We start from the raw sequence: 23,075 nt of genomic DNA, 5'->3' as shown, positions 1-23,075 counted from the left end.
ATATTGCCAAAAAAGTTCCTGACCCAGGCTATCACAACTTTCTAGATTCCCTAAATAGATTCCAAGTACTCTTTAGCCTGAATCTCTGACCAAAAAAAATTGGTTTGCCCTTTTAGCATTACTTTTAATTTAGCCGGGTTTTGTAGGTATACCACTGCCCCCTCCTTTTGGAAGTCCGGAATGAGTTGTCTTAAATGCCAGCGTTTGGAGACTGTTGCCTGGCAAAAGTCGGGCCTTACGAAAAAGTTACAGTTTTTAGCAGTTGCTTTCTTATCTGGTCTCGCAAAAGCATAAATGTCTTCTTTTGCCAGGAAGTTATTGAAACAGACTAAGATCGCTCTAGGTAAATCCTCTGTTCCTTGACGTTTTTTTTTTGCTGAAAACGGGAACTGATGTGCCGGCTGAATTTCTCGGGACCAGTCCCAGATTGTGAGCTCTGGGAAGGCTTCTTGTAGTAATTCGGCAACAAATTTATGAGCGTCAACACCTTCCAGTTCCTCGGGTACCCCCAAAAAATGCAAATTATTCCTGCGAGAGTGATTTTCAAGTTCAGACAACTTAAAACTCAGGTCATCCCGATGAGCCCTAATTGATTCTAACTCTTCTTGCTGTGCCGCTGCATAATCCTCAAGGGCAGATATTCGGGCTTTGCCTCTGTAACTCTATCCGCAGTTTCTGCCCCTAGTTTTATTGTCCGCCGAACAGCGTTTTTGACCTTACTGCAAGTAGCTTGCATACGAATATTCTCAGCCTTGCTCTCCGCTCTATGGCCCATCATTGTTTCATATATAGTAACCAGCGTGATTTCCTGAGGCCCTTGACTAGCTACAGAGGTTGAAGCTTTTTTTCCACCATTTAGAACTGGAGTGCTGGCTACTTGTGTTTCATTCATAATTTCCCCTAATGTTAGAGGGCCTTCTGGTGTCCTCTGTGAAGACCTTTTTTTCTTTGTTTTCTTTTTGATAGTTGTTACACTGCAATTCGGCGTTATTTTACTTCCATCTAGAGCCTCATCGGGTTGCTCCTTTCGCCTTCATCTTCGCTGATCTATCCAATCCTTGCTCAGGCTGGAGCCCTCATCTGAGGATGCCTCTGATAATGAGTAAAAGTTTTCCCCAGCTTCTGGTACGTTAGTGCTCTCCGATATATGAATGCCGAGGCAGGAATAATAGTCTCGCCCAATGTCGCCTTCTTTTGAATGCCTTCTCTTTCAGTAATACAGTCCCCTTCACCATTTCTCATCGTATCATCAGCTAGCGCATTTTGATCACTTTGCGGCGACTGTGGCCGTACCTCACTTGTTTGTGCATCATTCAGGGTATCGGAAATGTCCAAGAGTACCGGCCCCAGCATTACTTGTTCAGTTATTACCTCAGGCACATCATCCCCTCCAGCTGCTGATATATCAATATTGCGAGAATTCTATCTCTCGAACATTGCTGGAAGAGTCTGACACTGAATATTTTGTTTTAATACCCTCTGAGCTGCAACACTCTTCCCCTTGCCTTCGCCATCTTTTAACCGAACTGAGCAGGTGCCATTAAGGGTACTAACCGTGCTAGTGAGATTCATAGTACCTTCACCAACTCTACGAGAGTCCGCTGAGGTTTTACCAGCCATTCCACTACCCTCTCTGGATGCCTCCATGCCTTGCTCTTTGTTTTTCCCACTGCGGGTGTTAACTTTTACTGTTTCATTTACTTTCGCCGCCCCCTTCGCCGGCATCTTTTTTTTTTAAGAAGTACCACCTCGCCCCCGGACAACCCTGCTGTGATACCCGTGCAACAGCCAAGCGGGTATTCTCCAGTACAGGGCTTTATGCCAGCTCGTTGACAAATTCCCAAGCATTCGTGGTAGTATTGCTAAAATACCAGTTTCTCCATTTTAATCACTTTAGCCACTCTGCCTCTGATTCAGAGTCACACCGACTCTATTTCCACAAACAAATTCAATATAAACAATGTTCCCAATGCTCGCAATATTGCCACCGACAAGGGATTTCTGAAAGTTCCCGACCGGTTACCAGACAAAATAAATACGAGTCACGTGCTGATCCCAAACATTAATCGAAGAGTTTTGCTTTTACTCCACGCGCCGGGCAACGTTGTTGCAGCCGCAGCATAACCACAAAGTATCCAGCTTCTTACCCGAGTCACGCTCTCATCCGGCTCTGACCTCCGCGCTGGTCTCTCCAACGGTCTTTTCTTTTTTTTCCTACTCGCTTTTCCACACTGCAGCTGCTGGTCACACTGACGATTACACTGAGCAGCGCCGCCCGAGCACTTCCTGAGCTCCAGCCCACACCGATGACAACTCCCGTAAGGCATACGCCGAGCGAACCGTTAGGTTTGAAGTCGTCCAGAAATCGCCATTTTCAGCGCTTCGGCAATTTTCCTCGCAAAGGCAAAAAATAAACGTGTAACATTTGATCTGTTACTCAGCAGATATTCCCAGCCTTCGCGACTAATCAATATCGCTTAGTTTCACTTCAAGTACGCGGTTCTCCACTATAATGAGTCCGTAGGTCCAGGGGGACAGGAGAGAAGAGAGGAGCTGCCTACACAGCCCACGCCACGGCCGCCATCTTGCTTCTCATTCCTACATGTGTCTGTCAGTTCTTGAGGAGCCGCGACCACGTCAGCAGGGCTCAGGATGTTCCACGAATGTCCTTAGAGTTCAAGGATGAGCCGCGACGAGATCAGCAGGTCTCCGAGGTTCCAGTTCCTTGTTCACGAGGATGAGCCGCGACAGCTCCAAGTTTCAGTCTTCTCCCCAAGGGTTGAGCCGCAATCAGATCAGCAGGGCTCTCTTGTCCAGGATACAACTGCCCGCTAGTTCTTGGACGGGCCTTGATATAGCGCAGTGGCCCTTTGATGTCCGTACCCTCGCGGGCGGGGATCTCATGCCTTGGGGCTGGTCGTCAGAGTGTTCCGTCGGTTGGCCCTTTGATCCTTTAGAAGATGCGTCCGCGAATTCCCAGACACCCAGCAGGGTCTGGAGCCAGCTCTCGGGGAGGCCAAAGGTGTGATCGAAACCGGCCCACAGGGGAAGGCCAGAGGTGTGAGAGAAACCAGTCTCCCAGGGGAGGCCGGAGGTGCAATCAAAACTCCTTGGTCTTATCTCACTCAGGAAGCCCTCTACCCCCCCAGCCGGGCATGGCGTGTCTGGAGCCTAAGTTTCGCTGGGGCCGGGGTCAGGCAAGGCCAAAGGAGTCAGGGACCTCGGGAGGGGTAATGGCGGCCGGGGGCCCTGTGGGGTGATGTAAGTTCTGGGCGCCCGGAACCGGGAAGAGGGATGGCGAAATGAGGGGGTGGTCGTCGTTGGTAGGGTCTTGCAGGGAGCGGGGCGGACAGGGGACGGGATGACCAGGGGTTTCTGGGTACGGGGCTAGGCTAACGGGGTGCTGCGGGACGGGGGGAACCACGCCACGAGGCCAGGTCCAACAGTCTGTTATTGCTGCAATAGTATGTTGCTTTTGTTTGCTCTTAAGGTATGAGGCTAGTGCTTTGTCTGCTCTGTTTGCTGTACATAGGTTTATTGCTTTGTACTTGTTTATCCACATACCTGCCGTTTCGCTTAGTATCTTGTTGAGTTCGTATTTCTTCCTAGTTAGTTCTGTGAGAGTGTTTTTGTCTGTTAGGTCGGAGCTATGGAGCAGTTCCAGGTCCTTAACCTGTCCTTCGAGTTCTAGTACTTTTTTATTTCTGTCTTTATTCATTCTGGATTTAATGCCTAGTATTGTACCCCTGATTTTGGCCTTCATGTCGTCCCAGAGTGTACCTTTATCTATGCCAGGTTTATCGTTGTACTCTAAGTACTCTTTTATGGACTCCTCTATCTCTGCTACATTAGCAGGATTTTTAAGGATGTCGCTGTTGAGTCTCCATCTGCAGCTTGTGCGTTCGTTATATCGCTCATTAAGCGTTAGACTGATATGGGAATGATCTGATATTGTTCTTGGAGCAATTTCTGTATGTTCTATAAGGTGTGTTGGTGTGTGTGGATGAAATAAGGATGTAGTCGATTCTGCTGTATGAGTTGTGTGGGTGAGAGTAGAAGGTGTAGTCCCTAGTGTCTGGGTGTTGAAGTCTCCAGGGGTCATTAAGTTGGACTTTATGCCTATTTTTCATTCATTAGGTTTTATTGTATGAATGAAAGCATAGTCAGCAGACACTAAAAAATAATCATAATCTGTAGTCAGTTGTTGACTTCAGGGATTGCGTGTTTTTGCACAACCAACACACACTATACATCCCTGCAGACAGAAGTGTGTGACAGACGGAAGGGTATACTACTTTTATAAATTGTCCATTGGTATACAAAATTAGACATGAAATTGTTATCACTTATTTCTTTTGATCCAGCGCTCCTATAGAAAAACTGTCTCACCAACGCTACCCAACTCCACAATACTCACCATCAATCAAATTTCACTTACCAAGGCCAATAAACTATCGAGACAATTTTGAGCGACTGAATCATGTGACCTAATTAACAAAATCTATTCACAAAACTATTTACACATTTATATACAACTGCAGTATAACATTTCTTACCATGGTTTTTAAAACATTTATCATTTAATGAAGTCACTAAGGTAAATGGATCAACTGATGGTAACAAGACCATGAATAAACAAGACCAGCTTGTCGTTTCAAAATCTTATTTATTAACTATTTATTCATAGAAAGTGTATTTTATTAGATTCTCTTTTATTAGCATAAAATTAGCAGCATTTAATTGAGGAATAGCATATTAGACTGGCAAATCCAAGCAACATCAGTTAGCAATATTTAAGTAAAACAAACAGTTTCCATCACCTAAGTTCTATTTTCCCTGTCTATATCTCGCTTCACCTAAAAAGAAATAGTCATTAAGCCAGTTATTCTTACGTGCGCCAAAGTCCTACAGCACGTCACGCCCATCAGGATTCGGAAAGCGAGCAGCGCCCTTCTACCCACGGGGGCAATTTTTATACCTTTCTGACTAGCTAAAGTAACTAAATTTTGCATTCTTTTCTGAAAATCCAAACTTGCGATTGGCTGACCCCCATCAGTCCACCGTTAGGTCATTCTCTCCTGACCAAATCCAGGCCTCATCATAAGCCATTATTGTTCTTAGTTTCTCCATCCTTTTTGCTTCCTCGAAAATGTTACATTCGCCCAAGCACAAAACTTTACTTCCTAATCTTGGCAGGCAATTCAAACTTCCTGTCCTTGGACTTGTCTCCAAGAACACATTCAACGCGACCAAAACTGCTTCTGCATTAAACGTTGATTGCTCAGCAAAAAGCTCTTTTTTCTGCGCATGAGTGAAGGCTTCACTCTGGTCAAGTTTTTACATTCTGCAGCTCTGCCAGCCATTTCTTAGGCCCATTCGAAAACTATTATTTAAACAAACACAAGACATCAATGAATTAAAGAATTAGAATTTATTCTGTTACCCACCCCTTTTGCTAAATAATAACCCGTTAATTAATGTTACCTAGCCGAAGCACATTTAGCAGCATTTATATTTACTTTCTTCATTTAGGCCACAAGATTCCTCCTCGAGCTTGTCCCACATAAAGACGAAAAGACATAACATAAGCACACACAAATAACACATGCCATTAATTAAACAGCCGCATTTAATACTGACTAAGACAATAGACAAGGTTAGTTTATTATTTTTCACAAACTTGGAGTTGCAACATAGAGCACATATGTTAGTCCCTTGTGTCGTGTATGCATTTTAATCTATGTTGAGTAGTACATTTCACTTCATGCTGATTAATACGATTATTATATTATGGAAGTTTAACTTTGCGAGTCAAAACAAAATTTTATTCTGAACCTCGCTCCATCACTTTCTTTCCTACTTATTTTCATTATTTTTGTATTTTAACAATTAGTTTATTTGGGAAACTATGAATGAGCTCCTGAACTCTGAATTTTGTCCACTTTTCAGAAATCTATAGCATTCTGGGCTCACCCACAGGTTTCACACCTCTTTCCACTGCAAACCACAAGTGGGAGGAAAACAAAAAAATAGGAAGAATCGACTACAAGGTCTTTAATTTGAAAAATTGTGGCAAATTTATATGGTGTCTTTTTACATCTCTGTCTGTTCCTTAAAGCTGAGAAGAGGATGATCTTCAGACAGCAAACCTTCTAACAATATAATTTTTAGAAAAAATATATACATTTTGGAGCCCACTTTTCGCAATTTTTACATGAAAAGGCAATCGTTTAGCTATTTTCTGGTTCCCTCCAGGGGAATGCACAAACCATGAGTACCTTTAGAATTCCCTACAGGTGGCGGAAAAAAGATGCAAATTTGGCCTGGTTATTTTTTGTGGAAAAAACAGTAAAGAAGGCTTAAGAGTAACATGCACAACACATCAAAACACGCTTTGGCATGTGTTAGAAATTATCCTTTTTACAGAGTCATTCCTAAATGTTTTGCCTTCCTCCTCTGCATCTTACTTAATTTGTTTTGCTGGCTTTAGGTCTCTGAGCACTTTGCCACTGCTAATCTGTTCTAAAGTGCATGTGCTCTCTTGCCTAAGCACAGTAATATTGGCTCATACCCAATTGGCATATTCAATTTACTTATATGACCCTAGTAAAGTAAATTAAATGGTACTAGTGAGCCTGCAACACTGCTTGTGCCACCCACATAAGTAGCCCTCCAACCATGGCTAAGGCCTGCCATTGCATAGCCTGTGAGTGCTGTTTACAATGCACATTTGACCTGGCCAAATAAACCGTTTACCAGGCCCAAACCCTCCCTGTACATACATAAACGTCACCTCTAAGGTACACCCTGTACAACCCAGAGGACAGGGTTCAATGTATTTCTTTAAAAGGCACGACATGTACCTATTAGTTTTACATCTCCTGGTAGTGAAAAACTCTCAAAGTCGTTTTCCACTACTGCAAGGCGCATCTCTACCATAGGATAACATTGCGATTACCTTATTACATTTCATAAGTGTAATTTCCAGTTGGGAAGAGATAAACCCTTCACATCTAGTGTCTCTGGAATCAATATTTCAAATCCAAACTTATGGTGATGTTGGATTTTAAATTGCAGTTGTGAAAATGTGAAATTTTTAAAAGTGTTTGCATTTTATTGCTTTAGCCATTTGGGGCCAGATGTGCAACCGTTTTTGCATGCGCAAACGGGTTTGCGAACCCGTTTGAGCATGCAAAGACAGCATGGGCCATGTACAAAGCCTATTTAGCGAGTCGCAAGTTTTTTTGCGACTCGCTAAATAGGTTTAGTGACTCTCTATTAGGAAGGGGCGTTCCCTTCCTAATAGAGTGCGCAAGACCATGTATGAATGTTTTGCGTCCCCCTTCTTCAAGAGGGTGGTAATGCACTTGCAAAAGGGAAGGGGTCCTTTGAAAATCAGGGACTTTCAAGATCTCTGGAACGTCAGCTGAACCTGGTGGTAAAGATGTACAATTTCCGAATTTTACAGCTTCAGACTTGCTCCACATGAAGATTTTGTGCTCCAAAATATAGACCAAGCCTGAAGGCGAAATCTTGACCTGGGGAAGTTGTGAAAAGTATCCGCCCAGCGAGAGAACTTCAGTGCCTGCAAAATTTGAAGTTTATCATTTGGAGATTTTCCAGCCAAAACGAACAGCTTCAGGTGGACCTCGTCCAGTAGCGATCCAGATTTCAGAGGGCTTCATCGGATACAGCCTCCAGCCCTGACTTGCGGGAGGATTTTGACTTCCATTAAAAAGTCAGAAGGTTAAAACTTTGAACAAGACATCCCACTTGGTGTGTTCGGTCTGCACTCCAACATGGTCAGCCTAAAATTGCGGGTAGGTCCTCATCAACCATGAACCACAATTTCTGACTGAGGCTTTACTTTTTCTTTCTGCTTTTTATCATAAATGCCTACTGGAGTTTAGTTGTTTCTGTGTTATTTGTCTTTCTTTTTTCTTTTTTCTTTTTTTTCCACAGGCTTTATTCGAAGTGTGTAAACAATTCATAAAATACACAATAAAATCAAAATTTAAAAAGCATATCATTTAGATAGGTAATTAAAACACTAATTATACTGTACAATTAAAAGTTATTAAAAACATTTAGGAATACAGTGAGTACATTCAAGCTAATTAAGAGATTATAACTAATACATTGGTACAAAATAGGGCTAATCAATTATAATGGACCTTCTCAGACTACATATTGCTCTCAGATACAGGGTTACAGTACTTATAGTATAGTAATCATCCAATGTCCTTAACTTATTATATGCTTCTCTTGAGTTTCTTAGACCCCAAGATAAAAGAGGAGGTCTCAGAATTTGCCTCCTCGGATGACTATAGAGGGTGCAAAAACGGGTGCAATGAATATTCGATTGAAATGAGACCTTATCACAGGGACATATTATTTTTTCTCTTGACCAATCATTGCATCGAGGCAGGGTTACTAGTCTATAAAAAGTTTCCAAACGGAAACATGTTAAAAGCCTACGGTAATAAAAAGGTTGGTCTAATATGAGGTTCAACTGTATGTCCCTGTGCAATGTAACGTCATCGTGAGTGATGACGGTTATCTTGGTCCTTTGTTCATCCCATCTTTTCATTTCCAGATGTTCTAATAGAGATTTTTTTAACACAGATCGTGAGACAAGCTCCATGGTAATTGGATTTGAGAAGTATTCAGGGTGGCCTATTTCACATGCAAAATTTTTAATGTAGGTGAACCATTTGATATTTTTAGCCCCATCGCAGGCCAAGCAGTCCTCTATAATGGTTCTATTTAATGCTGTGGCAGGATTAGTCCAGATATTGTGCCAGAGTAGAATCGGCGCCAGTTTTATAATGTCCGATATGTAATGTAGGGCAACTTCAGCATGCAGCACGTATGTAGATGTGCTCTTTGGGGCGGCCAATAAGTATCGGAGAAATCTATTCTCGATACGTTGAATGGTCTCCACGGGCTGTGATCCCCATAAACCCGCCCCATAAGTTCCAGTTGAAACACATTTGGCTTTAAATATTTGGAGAAACTCCCTTGCTGGCCTGGACCCTAGCTTTTTGGCAAAATTTGAGAGTGCGCCCGTTGCTCTATTAAAGGCTAAAGCCCTCGCTTTTACTGCTGGCTTCCATGTACCCTGTCTATCAAAGTGCACTCCTAGATAGGAAAATATATCTGCTAGCTCCACACGCCTATCATCCAAGGTAACCAAACAAGGTGCTCTACATTTATTTGGTCCACATGACATGGTAAATGTCTTAGAAACATTTACGTGTAGCCCCCTACCCCTCATATAATGTGAGAAAGTCTGTACTGCCTTTTGGAGTCCCATCCTTGTCTGTGAGAGAATAGCCGCGTCATCGGCAAAGAGGAGAATAGGGATGGGTTTTACTTTTAATACTGGATAATCATAGTATTTTTCTGTGAGGAAGGAACCCACATCATTAATATATAAGTTAAAAAGCAGAGGAGCAAGAATACACCCCAGCCTTACTCCTCTATGAATGGGAAAAAAGTCCGAACATTCCCCTCTTCTGCCATATCGTACGCGTGCACCAGCCCTGGAGTAAAGTTCTCTAAGAAAGGTAAGTATCCTGTTATCCAACCCGATGTCCATTAGGGTTTGCCACAAGGTGTCATGCCTTACGCAATCAAACGCAGAACTAAGATCTACGAATGTTACGTATACATTATTTTTTTTTGCATGTATATATTTAGAAATTATTAGGGAAAGATTTAAGCCTTGTTCTATTGTCCCTCTCCCTCTCCTGAACCCGTATTGTAGGGTGGATAAAATGTCATGCTCCTCTAACCAATCCTGTATACGTGTAAGAATGATCCTGCCCGCTATCTTCATAAGGCCATCTAGGAGCGAGATAGGCCGATAGCAGACAGGATCATTCCTGTCCCCCTTTTTGTACACAGGAACCAGGACTGCCTCCTGCCAGGTCTCAATAAAGCCAATTGTATTTGAGCAATTTAGTACTGTAGTAAGTATTGGGGCCCAGAGATCCGGGAGATTCTTAAAAACATCAATGGGCACGTAGTCTGGGCCGGGGCTTTAGCCGCAGAACTTTCCCTTAGTGCTTTATAAACCTCCTCAATCTCAAATTGTATATCTAATGGGAAGAGAGTGATTGTTTTTTCCGGTACAGTTCTTGGGTGGAAGGAGTCTTCTAGAGGGGCTGAAATACTATAGAGGGCCTGGAAATGGTTCACCCAATCCTGTGCCATTATGGCATTATCTATCTTAGGGCCCTGACGATCTTGATAAAACGGTGCATTTACAGCCTTCCAGAAGGCAACATTATCTTTTAGCTCAGACGCTGCATAGAGAGCAGACCAAGCTTGGGATTCCAACTCTTTCTTTCTGTTAGCCAAGGCAGTACGATACCTGCGCCTTGCAGATTGAATCTGTGGTCTAATTGAAGGAGTAGAATGAAGAGCTTTTTTAAGTGCAGAGAGTGCCCTGGTGCAGTTTGCATCAAACCACCCAGGTGAGCCCTTCACTGCATTACGAGGGGTTCTCACCAGGAGCTGTTTAATGCATGAACAGATTTTATTAAAGGATTCAAGTACAGAAGTTGGATCGTCTTCTGGAGACAAGCAAATGTTAATTTCCTGCTGGGAGCTAGTGATCAGACTTTTTATTAAATTTTCTGGAATTACCTTCTCCCATTTGATACAGAACCCATTTTGTTGCCCAAGAATGGGATTCAGGTCGTACTTTGATGAATTAATTTGAGTAAGCTTATCCAGATAAAGTTGAAAGTTACCGAAATAGGGTAATGGTCACTCACACCAGTAAATATGGTTTCCCAGTTAGTAACCAATGCAGCATAACGGAGAGAAAAAAGTGTAAAATCAATGATTGATTTTGCCCCTCTACCATTAAAGGTGGAACTAAATGTTTTCGGAGGAGTACAAACCTCATTAACGAACGCTAAGGAGTAATCTCCCAGTATGTTATTCAACAGGTCCCCTAGTTTAGTGTGAGAGAAATGATTTAGGACCCCTTGATTGTCATCCTCCAAACCACACACACCCTGTAGGCTCCTCGGACATAGGGAGCAATTAAAATCTCCTACCCATATGAGGGCCATGTCTCCTGTTAAGCTTTCTTCAATGTTACTCAGGGTAGCTGATAATTTTTTAATAACATTTTCTATTTGTATTGTGGGGATATTGTTATAGAAATTTACTATAACCAGGTTTTTGAGAGCCCCAAGTTGTGATTAGAATTTGATAAAAACTACTATCTGTAAAGGTTTTGAGAACGGTCGGGCCAGTGGTAATTGATAAGTACAGGGACAGACCTCCCTTGGGTCTTCCTCTTCTGCTAGGTACAGCTGGGGTAAAAATGGTTTTTTAACCCAATAAATGGGATTCTTCAGTTGCCCATGTTTCCTGGAGGGCTATAATGGAGTGGGTCATTGTTATCGATTGCCAACTAATATCATTAATTTTTGTAGCGAGGCCTGCTACATTCCATGTAATTATGGTACCAGGATTTTCACTGGTGGATGAAGATGATGGATCACTTAGCGGCACTCACATAGATTCACTGCTAGTTCTTTGGGGAGAGTCGTCGTTAATATTCCTTATATTACTAGAAAATTGGGTAGCAACTATTGCTTGTTCACCTATCAAGTGTGTTTGGAGTTGAGAGTTTACCTCACAGGGGTCATCCTGGATAAGTCAGTCTAAACCATTTAGTCCTGTAAGAGCATGAAATCTATTTACTACTAGGAATGGGCAGTGATAAGCCTCTTGCCGTCCCTGATATTGGGGTTTAACTTGGTGTTGGGGTAATACCAGCGACCTGGGATAAAAATAATCTAATTGCCTAATCTGAATACCCAGGTTTCCATTTTCCTGGTACCAGTCATTTAGGTAGTTCATAACCCTGGGATCTTTGAAATTAACTATTATTACGTCTCCACTGATGTCCTTTGGTCTTACGCCTAACCATTTTGTTCTTTTCACATATAGTATCTCTCCATTAATATTTGGTGGGAGGGGTCTATTTGTTTTTAACCAATAGATGGCCTTATTTTTAAGGCTCATAAAGTCCTCATATTGGCCTGCGAAGAGTTCAGGAACTCCCGTCAGAACAGCAACGTAAGGAGCGGATTCAGGAGGAAGAATAATCGGGACGTTTGGGTTAGATCTGGTTTCTGCCCCCATTTGGGAAGTTAGATTGCTATTTCTGGTTATAGGAATTTCCTTATTTTTAAACAGAATACCCTCTGTCCTGTTATGGCTTCTGATATTGGGTATACTGTTAGCAGGAACGGTCCTGGTGCTTTTAGACCCAGTATTTTTTAAGCCCAGGTGAGATTGAGATGAAGATGGTAGATTATTAGTGATCACCTTAGGCTGCGATTGTTGCAGAGTATTTTTGTTTTTGGAAGTATTGTTAGGATTTGTTTCTGCTTTAGTTATTTTGGTTTCGATTTTATGATTGTTTTCATGGGGGGGTGATGGTATGGTTGCTTTCTTTCTTCCTGTATTTTTGTTAGCCTGTTTTATGAGCTCCCTGGTTAGTTCTACATTGGTTTGTGTTGTTGTTTCCAGGTCTCCCAGCTTATCTGTAATAATTTTTAACCTATGTACCACGGGTAATATTAGTGGTTTAATCAGATGCTCAAAGTTCCCAACCAATTCTTTGATCAGGGGGAATTGTGATATTTCAATATTCAACCCATTTGACGCATTTGATGTGCTATCCTTCCCTAAACTTTTGTCATTCCCTGTTATAGTATGCGTTCTTTTCCTATATTTAGCACTTCTACCTTGAAGGGTATCCCCCCATGTTTCCTCTTTCTATGTGTATCCTGACTTTTTTGAGTTATGGGTGAGGATCTAGGTATTTGAGGATCCACCAAGGAAATCTCATCCGAGGAGATTTCTAATGGTGTTTCCCTTTGGGGTGACTCTTTTGTGGAGTCTAGTAAAGTGTCCTGATCCCGTAATCGAAGGGGATACTAATATCACCTTCGTTAACTTGTCCATCCGCCCGGTCTAAAACTGACCTATCCTCGCTAACTACTCCCCGGGAAGCAGAATTATCATTGACAAGGGGGGAAGAGCTGCGATGATAGGCAGGAAAGATGGTTCCATAGTAATAACGTCCATATGGGGTGGAATATGATGTACATTTGTAGCAGCGGGCATGCCAGGGAGGGATACAAACGATGGTAATAAGTACGAATCCTGGGTGTTATTAGTTGTCCCAGATACATTAGTCAGAAAGAGAGGGGGTAGTGATCCCGCAGGTAGCGAGAGGCGTCTCTCAGTATGCTCAATGGCAACCGTCACTGCTCCAATAGTCTTTTGCAGCATACGGTCGATTGCTGTTAAGGAATGTGAGGTGGGCTTGGCTAATTTTTTACTTTTTGAAGCTGGCATTTTAGTAGATAGTAAGGTGCAATTAAGGAATACGTCCCAATGTTCAGAAATGCAAGGTTCTTACTATATGCTGCGGACTGGTCCCGTGGTGGTCTTTGGTGCGGTCGAAGGCCAGGAGGGGTGGCCCAGCCCGGCCTCCTCCGGCCCCCGAACGGCCACAAAACGTCCCGCCCTTTGCCCAGGCTTCGCCCGGCGTCCCGCGACACGGTTAGCGCGGACCTTTGTAGCGCCTCCTGGGGGCGGGAGATGGCGGTGGCGGCTCCTGCCGCAAAGCCCCAAGGGAGTTGTAGTCCCCCGCTCAGCGGCCACTGATGACAGGAGCGGCGGCGGGGGGACTACAGCCGAAGAGTTGCTGGCAGGTACTCTCCGGCAACCTCGAGTGCCGCAACAAGGGGGAAAGTCGAGGCAGCCCTCTGGCGTTGAAGGTACGGGCAGAAAAAGAAGGGATCACACAGCTCCACGGTCAGCGCAGACCTTTGGGGCGCCTCATGGGGGCGGGAGATGGCGGTGGCGGCTCCAGCCGCAAAGCCCCAAGGGAGTTGTAGTCCCCCGCTCAGTGGCCGCTGATGACAGGAGCGGCGGCAGGGGGACTATAGCCGAAGAATTGCTGGCAGGTACTCTCCGGCAACCTCGAGTGCCGCTACAAGGGGGAAAGTCGAGGCAGCCCTCTGGCGTTGAAGGTACGGGCAGAAAAAGAAGGGATCACACAGCTCCACAGTCAGCGCGGACCTTTGTAGCGCCTCCTGGGGGCGGGAGATGGCTGTGGCGGCTCCTGCCGCAAAGCCCCAAGGGAGTTGTAGTCCCCCGCTCAGCGGCCGCTGATGACAGGAGCGGCGGCGGGGGGACTACAGCCGAAGAGTTGCTGGCAGGTACTCTCTGGCAACCTCGAGTGCCGCTACAAGGGGGAAAGTCGAGGCAGCCCTCTGGCGTTGAAGGTACGGGCAGAAAAAGAAGGGATCACACAGCTCCATGGTCAGCGCGGACCTTTGTAGCGCCTCCTGGGGGCGGGAGATGGCAGTTGCGGCTCCTGCCGCAAAGCCCCAAGGGAGTTGTAGTCCCCCGCTCAGCGGCCGCTGATGACAGGAGCGGCGGCGGGGGGACTACAGCCGAAGAGTTGCTGGCAGGTACTCTCTGGCAACCTCGAGTGCCGCTACAAGGGGGAAAGTCGAGGCAGCCCTCTGGCGTTGAAGGTACGGGCAGAAAAAGAAGGGATCACACAGCTCCATGGTCAGCGCGGACCTTTGTAGCGCCTCCTGGGGGCGGGAGATGGCAGTTGCGGCTCCTGCCGCAAAGCCCCAAGGGAGTTGTAGTCCCCCGCTCAGCGGCCGCTGATGACAGGAGCGGCGGCGGGGGGACTACAGCCGAAGAGTTGCTGGCAGGTACTCTCTGGCAACCTCGAGTGCCGCTACAAGGGGGAAAGTCGAGGCAGCCCTCTGGCGTTGAAGGTACGGGCAGAAAAAGAAGGGATCACACAGCTCCATGGTCAGCGCGAACCTTTGTAGCGCCTCCTGGGGGCGGGAGATGGCAGTTGCGGCTCCTGCCGCAAAGCCCCAAGGGAGTTGTAGTCCCCCGCTCAGCGGCCGCTGATGACAGGAGCGGCGGCGGGGGGACTACAGCCGAAGAGTTGCTGACAGGTACTCTCCGGCAACCTCGAGAGCTGGTACAAGGGGGAAAGTCGAGGCAGCCCTCTGGCATTGAAGGTACGGGCAGAAAAAGAAGGGATCACACAGCTCCACGGTCAGCGCGGACCTTTGTCGCACCTCCTGGGGGCGGGAGATGGCGGTGGAGGCTCCTGCCGCAAAGCCCCAAGGGAGTTGTAGTCCCCCGCTCAGCGGCCGCTGATGACAGGAGCGGCGGCGGGGGGACTACAGCCGAAAAGTTGCTAGCAGGTACTCTCCGGCAACCTCGAGAGCCGGTAGAAGGGGGAAAGTCGAGGCAGCCCTCTGGCGTTGAAGGTACGGGCAGAAAAAGAAGGGATCACACAGCTCCACAGTCAGCGCGGACCTTTGTAGCGCCTCCTGGGGGCGGGAGATGGCGGTGGCGGCTCCTGCCGCAAAGCCCCAAGGGAGTTGTAGTCCCCCGCTCAGCGGCCGCTGATGACAGGAGCGGCGGCGGGGGGACTACAGCCGAAGAGTTGCTGGCAGGTACTCTCTGGCAACCTCGAGTGCCGCTACAAGGGGGAAAGTCGAGGCAGCCCTCTGGCGTTGAAGGTACGGGCAGAAAAAGAAGGGATCACACAGCTCCATGGTCAGCGCGGACCTTTGTAGCGCCTCCTGGGGGTGGGAGATGGCAGTTGCGGCTCCTGCCGCAAAGCCCCAAGGGAGTTGTAATCCCCCGCTCAGCAGCCGCTGATGACAGGAGCGGCGGCGGGGGGATTACAGCCAAAGAGTTGCTGGCAGGTACTCTCCGGCAACCTCGAGTGCCGGTACAAGGGGGAAAGTCGAGGCAGCCCTCTGGCGTTGAAGGTACGGGCAGAAAAAGAAGGGATCACACAGCTCCACGGTCAGCGCGGACCTTTGTCGCGCCTCCTGGGGGCGGGAGATGGCGGTGGCGGCTCCTGCCGCAAAGCCCCAAGGGAGTTGTAGTCCCCCGCTCAGCGGCCGCTGATGACAGGAGCGGCGGCGGGGGGACTACAGCCGAAGAGTTGCTGGCAGGTACTCTCCGGCAACCTCGAGAGCCGGTACAAGGGGGAAAATCGAGGCAGCCCTCTGGCGTTGAAGGTACGGGCAGAAAAAGAAGGGATCACACAGCTCCACGGTCAGCGCGGACCTTTGTAGCGCCTCCTGGGGGCGGGAGATGGCGGTGGCGACTCCTGCCGCAAAGCCCCAAGGGAGTTGTAGTCCCCCGCTCAGCGGCCGCTGATGACAGGAGCGGCGGCGGGGGGACTACAGCCGAAGAGTTGCTGGCAGGTACTCTCCGGCAACCTCGAGAGCCGCTACAAGGGGGAAAGTCGAGGCAGCCCTCTGGCGTTGAAGGTACGGGCAGAAAAAGAAGGGATCATTCAATTTCCTTCATTTTTAGAAGTTGGCTGTAGGATATTTATTGTGTTGTGTTTTGAATTTTTGACCACTTTAGTGTTAAATATTTGACATATTTTCGTACGTTTAGCCTGCATCTCTGTGGCAAAGCTACCAGGGGTTGAGTTCAGGTTGAAATTACTGAAACTTTGTATTTGACCTGACAGGATTTGGGAACTAATAATCTGGGTAAGATTTACATCCTCCCTATCTAAGCATATTTACTGACAACTGCAACTCTTACTCTCCTGGAGCAGATCTTGTTTTAATGAGGGACTCAAGTGCTAAAAGGGAGTACTTGGTCTTTGGGTTTGAGTGCAACTATCTTGTGGCCCTTTCAACAGAATTGGTAAACAGCATTTAGGGCCAGATGTAGGTAAATTCAATTTAGCGAGTCCTTAATAGCGATTTTTACCGAATCTCTATTAAGGACTCACTAAATTGAATATAGCTAGAAATCGCTAAAATATTAGCGATTCCTTAATATTCCTTAATAACGAATCGCTAATTGAGATTCGTTAATAAGGAATACCTAGCCATTCATTCCTATGGGCTGGGAGACCCATAGGAATGAATGGGAAGATATTCACTATTTGCGATTCTGTATTAAAGAATCGCAAATAGCGGGAGGTATTTCAAGGGTGCTAGGGTGTCAAAAGGACACCCTGTTGCACCCCTGAAATATGCAATGTGTGCACATGTGGCGCACATACATATCCTAAGGGCATGGATATGTGCCACATGGCACTTTTAAAAAAAGCAAAACATTTTTTTAAAGGAAATCGCTAATTACCACCAACTTGAAGTTGGTGGTAATTAGCGATTCCTTAAGGCTGAAGTGCCCATGCATGAGCCGAGCCCTTAAAATATTTGTTATGTAAATCCATACTAATAATATAAAGAGAGAGCCCAAACCTTTGAGGCGGGTAATCTCAGTAACCACAGCACCAATCACAACACCCAAAACCGCGTTGGAAAGGGCAGTTGCAGTAGAAGGACATAGGCTATGCAGACGGCCACCATATATATTTTTTTTTAGTACAGTTTTATATAGCGCGAACTTGACCCGAACTGAATCAGGTATCAGAGCGCTTTACATAGCACCGGTTATGTTACATGAGGTCACACATTCATTTTTGTTAGGCACAGGGAGATTAAGTGTTTTGCCCAGAATCACAGGATGTTTGGCATCGTTACCAAGACTCGAACCCAGATCCCCAGGTCCGAGGTCGAGCGCCTTAGCCGTCAGGCCAACTCCTCTATACATTTAAAAGGTAAAAGAAATGTGCCAGCAAAGTAGTCCCTTGTGGGCGTGTCTGCGTTGTGCTGTGGGCGTGGGCTGGGGGAGTGACTAACGCTGGGGGCATGTGGTACAGCCATCACATCGTGGGCTGTGGGCGTGACAAACGCTGGGGGCGTGACAAATGCTGGGGGCGTGTGTCCGCCCTTCATGCCATGTGAGTCGTACATACAAGCACCAATTACGTTGCTGCGCAGCATCAAGGGGCACGCTGGGGGCGTGACACGCTGGGGTGGGGCGTGACACGCTGGGGGCATGAGAAATGCTGGGGGGTGTGTCCAGCCTTCATGCCATGTGAACGCAATTGCGCCGCATCAAGGGGCACACTGGGGGCGTGAGAAACGCTGGGGGCGTGTGCTACGTTCCGCCCTTCATGCCATGTGGGTCGTACATTAATCAGAAGATCGTCTGCGGTGGCCGTGTGCTGGGGGCTTGACAAACGCGTTCACCTGGAGGCCTGGTAAGTAACATTACTGCAGTTTCTCCTGCACGCTGTTACTGAACTCTCTAATTCAATGAAATTACACGCGCCTGCTACCATCAACCAGGGCTCTAGCCGGGCTCAGGCGGCGGATCAGTACACTAATTACACGCGCCTGATAACATCAACCAGGGCTGCAGCTGGGCCTCAAGCGGAGGAACAAGCGCCTGCTAACATCAAACAGGCCTGCATCTGGGCCTCAAGCAGGGGAACACGCAAATGAGCGTGTCTGCGGAGACAATTACTGCAGCCTCTCCTACTCGCTGTCACTCAACTCTCTCATTAAACGGATTTGCCCGCGGCTGATAACTCTCTCATTCAAAAACATTACACGCGCCTGCTAACATCAACCAGGGCTGTAGCCGGGCTCAGACGGTGGATCACTACACCAATTACAAGTGCCTGCTAATATCAACCAGGGCTGCAGCTGGGCCTTCTCTGTCCCTATTCTAATGAAACAAAAAATGTGTCTACAGCGAGATTTTAAAATAAATTGCCCTTGCGAAATACACACATTCTATTTCATACCCGGACAACGTCGGGACGGGCTGCTAGTCATACAGTAAGAGTGATGTAAAATATTAAAAAGTCTTTTCAAAATTCAAAAAAGTGTATTTCTTTAACATGTGGAAGCTTTGACACTAATAGGGCACACACTGCACTAAGAAGTACTTATTCTATGAAGTATTTTTGTACAACGGGAAGTTTGAACTCACATATTTTAAAGGGTTTTCATTCCAAAAATGGAGCGCTTTACATCAGGACCAGTTTCATTACTCAGGGTCAAACATTTTGTTTATCGGCATGGAGAGATTAAGGGGCATAATATCAAGGACAGCGTTAAAATTATCGCCGGTTTAGCGGCAGAAAACTGCCTCTAAAGCAGCGATAATGGGCTTGATATTATGCCCTGGAGAAATCCAATAGAAGATCATATTCACACCAGAACATGGACTTTTATTGGAATTCTCAAGGGGATATTATCAAGTCCATTATTGCCGCTTTAGCGACAGTTTTCTGCTGCTAAACCGGCGATAATTTTTAACGCTGTTCTTGATAATATGCCCCTAAGTGATTTGCCGAAAAGCACCGGCTGTTGAGCCAATGCTTTTTGTGTTCCTGTTAATAAACAGCATCTGGGACATGCCAGGTGTGGCCGTACCTTTCTTAACCCATTGTCTTACTCACAGGACCGCAATTTTCAGTGGATGTTGACTTTCAGAGCACATAAGTGGCCTGCCCTTTTTTTGCTTTTCAGGAATTCAACTAATTAGCACTTGTACAGTAACTTATCCCCTAGATTGTCCACATGCTGCTGTGATCACAGCATCTCATGATGCCTAGGCTCCCAAGAACAGTGGTACCCTGTGTGGTCCAGCAGTTTCTGTTTTTTTTAGGAAACGGTGTATGAAGCCTGAAGTTGCGGGCTGTGAGAACAAAACTTCGGTGAAAATAGGTACGTTTTACAGACACATCAGAGGAAGTTGTGCAATAGTATAAATACATAAAGGGGCCTTTGGTGAGCCAGCATTATTCATTGGCCCTTATTACATTGTAAATTGTTAAGTTACACTTTGCTTGAGCCCACCACAGCATACAGCAAGGGAATATAGGTCAACCCATATTATCATTGCACCCTTCAGTATGAGTGACTGCATAAAGTCGCAGCCACTGTTCATATTTGCCTAAAAATAGTTCCTTTCTCTTAAACTACAAACTGTCAGATGCATCAAGCAAAATACCTCCCGGTAAAATACCGAATCAGTAAAACAGGCCGTTACCGAACGGTAAACCAGAAAATGCCATGCATCAACCAAAAATCGGAAAAAAATTAAGAATCGCTAACAACATCCCCTCGGTAAATTACCGAATCGCTAATCAGACAATCGGAAATAACGAACACCAAAGCTGACCTCGGTAATACCGAATCGCTATTAAAGAATCGCAATGGAATGCATGAACAATCGCTAATACCGAAAAACGCAAAAATCGCTATTTAGCATGAGCAAAATAAGGGGAATCTGAATCAGGAGGTAAAGTTATTTGAAGGAAAGAAAAAAAAATAAAAAAAATTCCCAGCAGGTGCTGACAATCAGTAAGCCTTCACATATGCCCTGGGAAACCCCACAAGTCATCCAAAATGGCTGCCCTCTACGTGCTTGCTAGGAGGAGGAGGATCAACGCCCAGGCTCAGCGCAGGAGGATGATCCAGGACAGGGTCTTCAGGGTGCGCATCACTTTGCTGGGGCAGACCGGGGAACAGGTGTACGATAAGTACAGACTCAACCGTGCCATGATCATGCGCCTGATAGCTGATCTGGAACCATTACTGCAGCATGAGACCCGTAGGACCAACGCCATACCAGCCCATGTCCAGGTTCTATGCTGCCTGCACCTGCTGGCGTCTGGAAGCTTCCAGGGGCTAATAGCTGAGACTGGAGGCGTCTGTCAAAGCGCATTATCACACTTCTTCCACCGGTTCCTAGAGGCCATGCTGACATTCATGAATCACCACATCACCTTCCCCACAACCCCCCAGCAGCTGACCCGCACCAAACGGGAATTCTACCAGGTGGCACAATTCCCCCATGTGATAGGGTGTGTTGACTGCACACATGTCCCCATCTGTCCTCCATCAGCCACCGAATACATATACCGCAACCGGAAGTCTTATCATTCTATTAATGTGCAGGTTGTGTGCAATGCTAAGTACATAATTACGGACATTGTAGCCCAATTCCCTGGGAGCACACACAACGCTTACATATTTCGTCACTGGGGCCTCCACAGGCGCCTGATCAACGGTGAATTGGGAGAGGGACATCTACTAGGTACATATTGATGCAGCATCGTTCACTCCATCCCCACATGTATCATTGCAATCATGCTGATGACCTTTCTCTCCCCATCCTGCAGGTGACAGCGCTTAAGCATTGCGTGAATATCTACTGACTCCCTACCTCAACCCAGCTACACCGCAAGAGCAGCGCTACAACAGAGCACACATCAGCACACGGAATGTGGTCGAGCGTACTTTCGGCATCCTCCAAAGTCGCTTCCGAATATTGCACAAGACTGGAGGTGCCTTGCAGTACGACCCAGTGACCTGCTGCCATCCTGCACAACATCGCCACCCGCAGGGGGATATCCATAGAGGTGGACGGAGAGGATGAACTACATGCACAGCAACCCCCCCCCCCAACACCAACAGGCGCATGTGCCCAACACAGCAGAAGGGCAACGGAGGCGGACATACATCACACAGCAACATTTCTGAGACAGGTAAGTGAGTGCCATGGCAACAGTATTTGATTTGGAAGGGTTTAATGGAAACAAACACCTGACAGGTGCAGAAATATGTAACTCAAACATGATGCAGCTGCAGTAGAAGTTAAACGTAAATTGTCCCTTCTCAACACGGGTGATGCATGTGGCACTATAGTTGGGCCATGGTTATGTCACCATGGATAGTCTGACTTTGCCACATGTCTACTTGCGTTTGCCGCGTACCCCCAGTCTCTTGTCCTGTGACTCCTCTGCTTCTCCACGATGGGTGTCAGTGGCAGTTGCGCTGCGCACACTGCGCCTCCTCCCGCTAGTCTCCAGCAGGGAGACGCTGCTCACACTGGAGGCTGCCTCACTCTCCTCATCCACTCCCACACAGCTGACACTGGCTGACCCAGGCTGCAGTTGCTCCACTGCAGTGGTCACCCTCTCAAGGGCCTTTGCCACATCCCCACAATAATGCCCTAGGTCCACTTGCAGGGACACGGAACTGCGGGACAGCACAGCTGTGCTGTTGCACAGCTTATTGATGGCCTTGTTGGTGGAATTCAAAGCGAGCATGACCTGCTTGTGACGCCGGCGCTCACTTTGTTGGCCTGTGACTATGGCACGTGTCATTTCCTGCAGGCAAAGCTTGATCTCATTGTTGCCCGCAGCTACGGCAGTGGTGTGCTCATGCACAGTGGTACAAAAGGGGGTGGTGATGGACGGAGCATCTGAACCAATCAAACACTCACACCTAGTCAAAAGATCTGGGTTTGATCCATCACCGTTCTTTAGCCCACTCTGCCACCCCAGTTCAGACATGGCTATATGCAAATCAGTCTGACCCTGTGCCTCATGGAAACAGTCCAGCCCGAACTGCCAAGCCATGCCTTTCCTGGACCGGAAACAAGCTTCCGAGGACCGGTTTCTGGCATTACAGCCGTCTTCAGCCCGGCTTGCTTGAATCTAGTGGCAAAGTGAGCAAGGGACTCACGTCTGAGCATACCCTGCCACACTTGGCGGCCAAAAGCGGTACAAAAGGGGGTGGTGATGGACGGGGCATCTGAACCAATCAAACACTCACACCCAGTCAAAAGATCTGGGTTTGATCCATCACCGTTCTTTAGCCCACTCTGCCACCCCAGTTCAGACATGGCTATATGCAAATCAGTCTGACCCTGTGCCTCATGGAAACAGTCCAGCCCGAACTGCGAAGCCATGCCTTTCCTGGACCGGAAACAAGCTTCCGAGGACCGGTTTCTGGCATTACAGCCGTCTTCAGCCCGGCTTGCTTGAGTCCTCGGAAGCTTGTTTCTGGTCCAGGGAAGACATGGCTTGGCAGTTTGGGCTGGACTGTTCCCATGAGGCACAGGGTCAGACTGATTTGCATATAGCCATGTCTGAACTGGGGTGGCAGAGAGGGCTAAAGAACGGTGATGGATTAAACCCAGATCTTTTGACTGAGTGTGAGTGTTTGATTGATTCAGATGCTCCGTCCATCACCACCCCCTTTTGTACCGCTTTTGGCCGCCATAAGTGTGGCAGGGTATGCTCAGACGTGAGTCCCTTGCTCACTTTGCCACTGGATTCAAGCAAGCCGGGCTGAAGACGG

This window comes from Lissotriton helveticus, chromosome 12 (genome assembly GCF_964261635.1).
Source record: "Lissotriton helveticus chromosome 12, aLisHel1.1, whole genome shotgun sequence".
Taxonomy (NCBI): Eukaryota; Metazoa; Chordata; class Amphibia; order Caudata; family Salamandridae; genus Lissotriton; species Lissotriton helveticus.
This window is presented reverse-complemented; position numbering follows the sequence as displayed.